Below are 10102 nucleotides of genomic sequence, written 5' to 3' on the forward strand. Positions count from 1 at the left end.
AGCGTGCTGTACGTCTTTTATGACAGTTTCTTCCGATAATTCCACAACTTTCTCCCTCTATCTCCATATATAAAAACTTCATTGTCCTTTTATCCGTACAATCCGGAAGTAAAAAAATGATCATATATTGTGTAAGGATAATGATAGAATGCCTCCTTTTTCTGACCCCGAAGTTACCCGCCTACGTGGCAGTTATTATTTTAATAATTTTTAAGGAAACGGCAATTGGAGGCAGCGGCAAAGGAAATTGAGCGTGATGTGCACGCGCTTTGAGTTGGATAAAGTTTTTAAAAAAGCACATTGCCTGCGCGTTTTCCCTCGTTTCTTCCCCTCAAATTTCTTCTTGGAGCAGAGACGCACAAGCAAGCAGAGAGGCATTTGAATCGCAAGGCATTGTCTTCCCCAAAAGGCTATCGTTCCATAAAGGTTGGTGTTGTGGGTCGCAGTGGAAGCGGATAGCGGAGTTGTGGAGAGTGGTTTGGGTTGTTGGAGGTGGCGGGTTCCGCGGAAAGTGGTGGGTACCGTTCGATTCATTGGTTGGGCGCTCTCTTTTTGGCGTAGTTGTTGGTTGATTAAAGGTCATTCACAGAACGAAGATTTCTCCGGTAGGTTATCGTGCAAAACCCCTTTTCGAAGATTTAATGTGGTTTTTTTTACTTGGCTGCTGGTACATTATTGATTTTTGGTTGAACGGTTTAGCATGTTGTGCCATTTTGCCATTAGATTTGATAACTGCAGTGAACTTAGCATGCAGAGGTATTTGCGCCATGCCGCCACAGAGTTTCATGACACAATATTTTGTGTTAGGTTGACCCAATATCAAACTCGAGGATCTCATCTGGTATATGTGAAGTTTTAAATATTCATTAAGCACACGTTAACCTCACCTAAATTAGGAAACCTAATACTTCTTTTTAAAATTTTTGCCATTCAGGACCTAAACGCCAAATTTGGTACCTTGATAAGGAGCAAGCATATCAATCAAGTCGTTCTTAGTGGCCCCAATACTGCGGTAGTTTTCAAACTTCTAATTTCAGATTCACCCCGCTCGACGAAGATAGGGAAGGGCTGGAAGGAATTTTGCAATCAACATCAATTCAAAGAAAGGGATCGTGTGCTCTTTCAAGTGGATCACGCTGATGCTGATGAATTCATTACAGTCTTTGTCAACAAATGTTTGTGTGACGACTAATTATGATCTTCAAACAATTTCATGTGATGTAATGAAAGTTAAGCTTTTCATAAAAATCTGATATTTGTATTTTCTGATATTTGAATGAACTGTCCTTTTGTGTTTCCATAACTGCCTTTTTACGATGAACTTTTTGTACTGCCAGTACTGCAACTGATTTTACACTGTATTATTACTTGAAATAGGGTTTCGACACAATCGAATGACCATCGAAATAATTCCATCACCATGAATCATCACCAAACAACCTAAATAAGTAATTGGAATTCAAGATTCAATTAAAAACGAACTTTTCTGGTTCGTAAATGAAGTGTCCTTTTGTGTTTCCATAACTGCCTTTTTACGATGAACTTTTTGTATTGCCAGTACTGCAACTCATTTTACACTGTATTATTACTTGAAATAGGGTTTCGACACAATCGTATGGCCATCGAAATAATTCCATCACCATGAATCATCACCAAACAACCTAAATAAGTAATTGGATTTCAAGATTCAATTAAAAACGAACTTTTCTGGTTCGTAAATGAAGTGCCCTTTTGTGTTTCCATAACTGGCTTTTTACGATGAACTTTTTGTACATGCAGTACTGCAACTGATTTTACACTGTATTATTACTTGAAATAGGGTTTCGACATAATCGTATGGCCATCGAAATAATTCCATCACCATGAATCATCACCAAACAACCTAAATAAGTAATTGGAATTCAAGATTCAATTAAAAACGAACTTTTCTGGTTCGTAAATGAACTGTCCTTTTGTGTTTCCATAACTGCCTTTTTACGATGAACTTTTTGTACTGCCAGTACTGCAACTGATTTTACACTGTATTATTACTTGAAATAGGGTTTCGACACAATCGAATGACCATCGAAATAATTCCATCACCATGAATCATCACCAAACAACCTAAATAAGTAATTGGAATTCAAGATTCAATTAAAAACGAACTTTTCTGGTTCGTAAATGAAGTGTCCTTTTGTGTTTCCATAACTGCCTTTTTACGATGAACTTTTTGTATTGCCAGTACTGCAACTCATTTTACACTGTATTATTACTTGAAATAGGGTTTCGACACAATCGTATGGCCATCGAAATAATTCCATCACCATGAATCATCACCAAACAACCTAAATAAGTAATTGGATTTCAAGATTCAATTAAAAACGAACTTTTCTGGTTCGTAAATGAAGTGCCCTTTTGTGTTTCCATAACTGGCTTTTTACGATGAACTTTTTGTACATGCACTACATAACACCACAAACACTTTAGAAAAGTCATTATTTATTAATTGCACCATAACACAACAGAAACACAACAAATAGAATTGTACACAACTTAATGTTTCATAGGTTTCAATTACATGTCTATGTTCTTATAATTAAACAAATGAAAATGATATTTCATTTCCATCAAACAAAACAAAATACATACATATTGCTCATACTCCAACAACTATTTCGGTATCGTTTTCTTCTTCCGACTATAAACTGCGAACGAAGTTTGGATTACACGGTTTTTGAACCGTAACCGTGGATCATTCCTCATACGCACGTACATATCATTGTTCGTTGCATTTCTGTCTTCTGCAGCTTCACTTGGAACATCCACTTCATTCAAATTCATAGGAGAAACAAATTCATCTTTACTTCTATTTTCCCTCACAGCCAAAGTTGATTTCAATTTAGCAATCGCTCCACCAAGTTCACGAATATCATGTTCTTGCTGCTCAATTACACCCATAAGCTGCTCCTTCTTTTTCGTTCCACCAGAGACACACTCTTTCCTCTTACTTTTGTCACGCTCGCCATCACCTTTTGATAAAGCTTCTTTCACAACTAACTCACTTATTTCTTCCTTAGAAAGACAAAGATCATGCACAATCTGAAATTTAATTTAAAACAAACAACATCAATAAATTGCAAAAACAACTTAAACCACAAACAATGCAGGAAAAAATAATAGAAAAGTACCACATTATTTTTCAAACTACTTCTTATTGACACATCTCCAACTTTGTAATCAATCCAATGCAATAACCTTGGAAATTTGGATTCAATAACTGCTCTCTTTCTCTTCACAAACAGGAAGTGATCAAAAGCCCATAGCTACATCATACAATATTACAATTCATTTCAAACAAAGTTACTCATTCATAACATAAACCAAAATGCTACAAAACACGATATTGGAGAAAAACAAACGAACTTACCTACAATAAATATACGCATCCAACAACATGGAAATGTTTTTGATCTGATTGCTTCTTTAAAACAACTGAGGCAGAACTCAAACTACCAACCAAATACGAATAAACCACACCACCCCAGTTATATTTAACAAGACTAGTCAAATCATCTACAATTCCAAAAAGTGAAACAAAGACTGCTCCATTTCTATTAGGCAAAAGAAACTCAAAAATGCCTAAAAGAATATACAACCGATAGTAATCTTCTACATCAAGACACTCACACTCAGTCAATAGATAATTATAGACCATACTAATTGTTACCTTTTTTTCAGAAAATTTCTTCCTACAAACACTATCAATGCCAACCTCCTCTAAATCAATTCTATCTCCATAAACCCTCAACCCCAAGCCTACACATACATCTAATAACTTAAATGATACAAATTCGGAGTTAATCATGAAACCTCCTGTACTCTCCACCCACACATTACTTAACTCACAAAGAAGGTTTCGACTAATCTTAACTCTTTCATGCAACAAAACAAACCACCAAAATGGTGTTTGTTGAATACATTGTTTTTGCTCCACACTTAACTTCTTGTTCAACAAACCAATATATTGTGTTCTACAAGAATGTCTGAAACTAATATGCAAATAGACATATTAAAAACCATAGGTTAAACTTATTGTACTCAAATATAAATTAAGTTACAAACCATCAAAAAATAAAATACCTGACTTATATCACTACAATCTCCAACCTCACAACCTTCACTACCTTCACTAATGCCACTCATGTCAACTGACCTGCAATTATAAAACACATTAACTATCACTCATATTCAAAAACACAAATTCAGTTTGCTTTTTCTACCCACCCAATCCTAAATGTCGAAACCAACAAACTCAGTTTCGAACATCCAACAACACAAATGCACTTCGCATTTTGTAGCCACCCGACCCTAACTGGCGAAAGAGTTCGCATTTTTGGTTACACAAAACGGTTCACATTTTCAATTAACTATCCACGACAACATTTACGATTTACAGAGCATCAATTTGGGGAATAACTCGTCAAAATGCCATTTCAATCATCAAACAAGAAAATACGATAATGGGGTTTCATTTCCGGAAAAACATCACAAAAATAGTGGTTTCATTTGGGGAAGAACATCATAAAAATAGGGGTTTGTAATCGGATAGTAAAACATACCAGAGCACCCTTTGATTTGCAGAACAAGAACACTTCAAATTAGGGCTTCCAATTCGACGCACGAAGCTATGGCAGCAATCCGCACTCTCGCCGCACTCTCGCCTTTAGTTTAAACCGCAAAGGAAAGTTATGTTTTTCTAACTTTTCCTTTTTCCTCTCTTGCGCGTGTATCACAACCTCACCATTCACTCCACCTTCTCTCACGCATTTCTGCACCCGTTTGGTTAAAAATTATTAAAATAATGACTGCCACGTAGGCAGGTAACTTCGGGGTCAAAAAAAGGGGGCATTCTATCATTATCCATTGTGTAATTTGAAAGGCTTTCATTAAAGAAAAATTATATTGCACATTTTTAAAGTCACAAATAACTTTCAGATTTTACAATTTGAAAACCAAATGAATTTTAATTGTATAATCTAGAATTCATTTTGACTTTCAAATTATAAATTATGTAATTTAGAAAATAAACATGATCTTTGATTGTGCAATTCAGTGAACTTTTTGATTGGATGATTTAAAAATCATTTTTTATTTTCAACTTTTTTATACGGGATGCGTGCGCCGTCTTTTATTTGTTTATCTATAAGTTGCTCTATAAATGTTTTCAACAAGGCATTTTCTTCTTACACCACCATAAATTCCTTTTTATAACTCTTTTATTTCAAATGGTATAGTTTGTGTACTATATGCCCCTCGGTCTATCGGCCATGCCCAGTCCTCAGGTCCATCGAACAAGGCTTGGAGGGCTTGTATACGAAACATATCCACCAGTCGAGCGGCCTCACGGATGAACTGCATAGGACCATCGGTCAATCGGTTTCACAATGAACCACGTATCATATCGCAAGGAACCATCGGTCGATCGGTCTCGTGAATGAACCATATTAAGGACCATCGGTCTATCGGTATCACGAACGAACAACATATTATATCGTAAAGAACAATCGGTCGATCGGCCTACATATTAATTACGCATTACTCCGCGACGGATCATCGGTCGTTCGGTCCCACACGAACAACACCTTAACTTATAAAGGACAATCATTTGATCAGCCACAAGGTCGATCGGTCGATTAATCTCCTAAATGATTCGCGTAGTGCTTTATATATGACCATCGGTCGATCAGTTATAAATAAAATATTCACGTTAAAATCAGAAGATAACCAGCCTAGTCAAGCGGCCATCGGTCGCACGGCCAAACAACACCAGTCAATCGGATTAATTAACGTTAAACAAGTCAGTAATCTTGATTAGAGGATCATTGGGTCGTGATTAAGGAACCCTAATCACAGGCCCAAACCAGAAACTATAAATAGGGCCCAAAGGTAGGTTGGTGAGGGTCTTTAATTCGCATTTATTACGGTAGTTATACTGCTACACCGATCGGTCTATTTACTGACTTAAGCGTCGGAGCCTTTTAGACAGGTACCCCGATCGTCTATTCAACCGATCGAGCGAGGAAGTGGAATTCTTGGAGAAGTTATTACAGTTGCGAGAAGAGGAGATTCCAAGAAGAGGAGTAAGATCGAAGAAACTTTTAGGAGACTCTTGGTCCCTACACCCGAAACATTTTGGCGCCCACCGTGGGGTCGAGCAGTCTTCTTTAGACCATACACCCTGATGGTGACCACAAGGAACCGAACTAGCAACATGGACGGAGGAAGGATGGTAGATGATCAAGTAGATACAAGGGAAATGATCAGGGCAATGCAACAGAGGATGGATGAGATGCAGAGGAAATATGAGGTGCAAATGCAGATTCTGCATGAGGAGAACGCCGCCCTTCGGCGAAAGGACGCAATCGCAGCCTCCTCAGGTGGAAAAGACGCAAGCGTCGAGGGGAAACCTCTCTCACACGATGGCCGAAAGCCTGGGCCAGCGAAGGAGGTCATCCTTCTCGACAACCGATCCACCCGTCGGGGAATTTCCCTTTCACTCAATTCATTCTGGAGACACCGCTACCGGAGAGATGAAAAATGCCAACGTTCGACAAGTACGACAGAACGACGAACCCCGACAACCACATGCGAGTCTTCACGCACCAGATGATGTTCCAAGTAGTGAGTGACCCGATCTGGTGTCGCGTTTTCTCGACCTCCCTAACGGGAGAGGCGCTGGAGTGGTTCTCTAAGTTGCCGGCCAACAACATCGACTCCTTTGCCACTCTAAAGGCCAGGTTTAGCACGCAGTTTGCACCCCTGAGGCCGGCTATCCTCTTCTTTGGTAAACATCCGGTAGGAGGATGGGGAGTCGCTGAGGAGTTATCTCGATCGGTACAACCGTATGTCGGTCAAGATAAAGGATCTCAACGATGAAATCGCCCGACATCACTTCTCATATGGGCTGCAGCCTGGTGTGTTTGTAGACAAGATAAGCCGCAAGAAGCCGATGACGATGGAGGAGATGAGGGAACGAGCGACAAAGTTCATACAAATGGAGGATATGCAAGAGTTTAGGGTGAAGAAGAGGGAGAAGGAAGATGCAGCGTCCTAGAAGAGCACCCCCCGACCAAGCAAACCCCTGGTTCGGCCCAGCGAGAAGAAGACACCTAAGTTCACGATGTATACCCCCCTGGTCGTTGCCTGGGCGAAGATCCTACAGGAGGTCTTTAGCGCCGACTCACTTCCCGCGTCCAGGAAGAAGCCCCTACCTCCCGACGCCGATGGCAGCAAGCACTGTCAATACCATCGGACGATCGGCCACACCACTGAAGAATGCCACACGCTTCGCGACAAGATTGAGGAGCTAATTCGACAAGGGCACTTGAAGAATTACATTCAACAAGATCGCCCCCAACGAAGCCCGGTCAGAAACAGAAGCCCCGTACGGAGGCAAGCCTTGACCAGATGGGAGAAGCGGAGAGAGCCAAAGCCCGAGAGGCGAAGGAGGGAACCGTCTAGGACCCACCGAAGCCCGAGGAGGAGTCGTAGCCGGAGCAGGGACAAACCCCTGAGGGGTTATATCAATACCATCTTCGGAGGATTCGCTGGAGGAGGATCGAGCTCTTCCGCTCGGAATAGGCACGTTCGGGCGCTCAAATCAGTTCATCTGGTAGAGAAGAAGGTGCGGTTGATGCCTCCCATCACTTTTACTAACGAGGACTTCAAGGCACCTGATCCCGATCATGATGATCCTATGGTCATCTCCATTGAGGCAGCCGAATATGGAATTGGAAGGGTGCTGGTGGACTAGGGGAGCTCCGTCAACATCTTGTACTGGAAGACTTTCCGGAAGATGAGCCTCTCCGAAGATCTGATCGTCCCCTACAACGAACAGATTGTCGGGTTCTCGGGCGAGCGAGTAGACATGAGAGGTTATCTGGACCTCCGCACCAAGATCGACTCACGAAGGTAAGAGTTAGATTCTTGTTAGTTGAAGCTAACACTTCCTACAATGTATTGTTAGGAAGGCCTTGCCTTAATGCTTTCGGGGCGATCGGATAAAGGGACGATATGCACCGTGCACGCGGACCAGCAGATCGTCCGGCAGTGCTATGCAGCGGGACTGAAGATCGCTCCCTACAACCGCCCCAGAAAACACCACCGATCGGAGGTCGCCATGACGAATATAGACCCTCGAACGAACACGGAGGATCGAATTCAACTTGGAGGGGATACAAAGGAGATCTCGATCGGGATGCGACCGGGTCAGGTCACGAAGATATGAGGATCTCTAAAGCCGGACGAGGAGGAACTCCTGGGTGCAGTAATCCTGGAAAATCAAGACCTTTTCGCATGGTGATCCGCCGACATGTCGGGCATTCATCCCGACGTGATGTCCCATAAGTTGGCTATCTTCAAAGAATACCGACCGGTCGCCCAGAAGAAGAGGAAAATGGGGGAGGAGCGGAGGAAAGCAGTCGAAGAGGAGGTGAAGAAGCTGGAAGGGGCCGACTTCATAAAAGAAATCAAGTATACCACGTGGCTGGCGAACGTGGTGATGGTGAAAAAGGCGAGCGGAAAGTGGAGGATGTGCACGGACTTCACCGATCTCAACAAGGCATGCCCGAAGGACGCATACCCTCTACCCAGCATCGATCGGCTGGTGGACGGAGCTTCGGGGCACAATTTCCTGAGTTTTCTGGAGCGAACTTTTGCTATGAAGTCATGCCGTTCGGTCTGAAGAATGCAGGGGCTACCTATCAAAGGCTTATGGATCGGGTCTTTAGAGGGCAGATCGGTCGGTCCATGGAGGTATATATGGACGACATGGTTGTAAAGTCGCAGACAGCCGAAGAACACGTTCGCGACCTCAAAGAAGTCTTCCACCAAGTGCGCAAGTGCAACATGCGTCTCAACCCTGAGAAGTGTGTTTTCGGAGTGCCGGTCGGAAAATTTTTGGGGTTCATGTTGACCGCCCGAGCCATTGAGGCCAACCCAGACAAATGCGCCGCTATTGCTGAGATGAGAAGTCCCAAGAATTTGAAGGAGATCCAACGATTGGTCGGGCGTCTGACATCCCTTGCGCGTTTCCTGCCAAAGCTCACAGAAAAAATTAAGCCGATCCTGAAGATTATGAAGAAGCAGACCGCGGATAAATGGGACGATCATTGAGAGACGACATTTCAGCAAATAAAGGAGATGATTAGCAGTCCCCCAATTATGAGTCGGCCGGTAGAAGAATTGCCTCTGCAGTTATACCTATCAGTCTCCGATGACGCGATCAGCGCAACCTTAGTACAAGAAAATCCGGAGCAGCGACCGGTATACTTCATCAGCCGGGTGTTACAGAGCGCAGAAACGAGTTATCAGTGGATAAAAAAGATAGCCTTAACGCTATTGACGGCCGCACGTCGATTACGTCAGTACTTCCAGAGCCATCAGGTGATCGTCCGCACCGATCATCCTATAGCCAAGATACTCAGGAAGCCCGACCTGGCTGGAAGAATGATCGCTTGGTCGGTTGAGTTATCTGAGTTTGGCCTCAAGTATGAGCCAAGAGGATTTGTCAAGGGGCAACATTTGGCAGATTTCGCCGCAAAACTCCACGGGCCGATCTCCCCGTCGGAGCTAACATGGGTCCTCTTCGTTGATGGCTCGTCAGACAAACGCAACGCCGAAGCAGGGATTGTCATTGAAGGGTCAGGCGGTTTCACGGTTGACCATTCCCTGCAATTCAAGTTCATAGCGTCGAACAACCAGGCAGAGTATGAAGCACTGATCGCCGGGCTGAGGCTAGCAAAAGACCTAGGCGCGAGAAGGATAAAGTGTAATACTGATTCGCGACTCGTCGTCGGACAAGTGTAAGGGGAATATAAAGTTAAAGATGATCTGCTGCTGCAATATTATCACAAGGTGATAAAAGCCATGAAAGAGTTCGAAGAAGTGACTATCCACCATATGCCCCGAGCGAAGAATGCCAAGGCCGATAGGCTATCCATGTTGGCAGAAGGAAAAGAAAAGGGTAAGCTGAAAACCATCATCAGGCAAACCCTGATGAGACCCTCGACAGGAGAATGCGCAGCAGTGGATCGGCCGAAAGACTGGATAAGTGAGGTGCGAG

The sequence above is a fragment of the Vigna unguiculata genome, chromosome 10 (assembly GCF_037176805.1).
Source record: "Vigna unguiculata cultivar grain cowpea cultivar isolate G323 ecotype 2 chromosome 10, ASM3717680v1, whole genome shotgun sequence".
NCBI classification, from domain to species: Eukaryota; Viridiplantae; Streptophyta; class Magnoliopsida; order Fabales; family Fabaceae; genus Vigna; species Vigna unguiculata.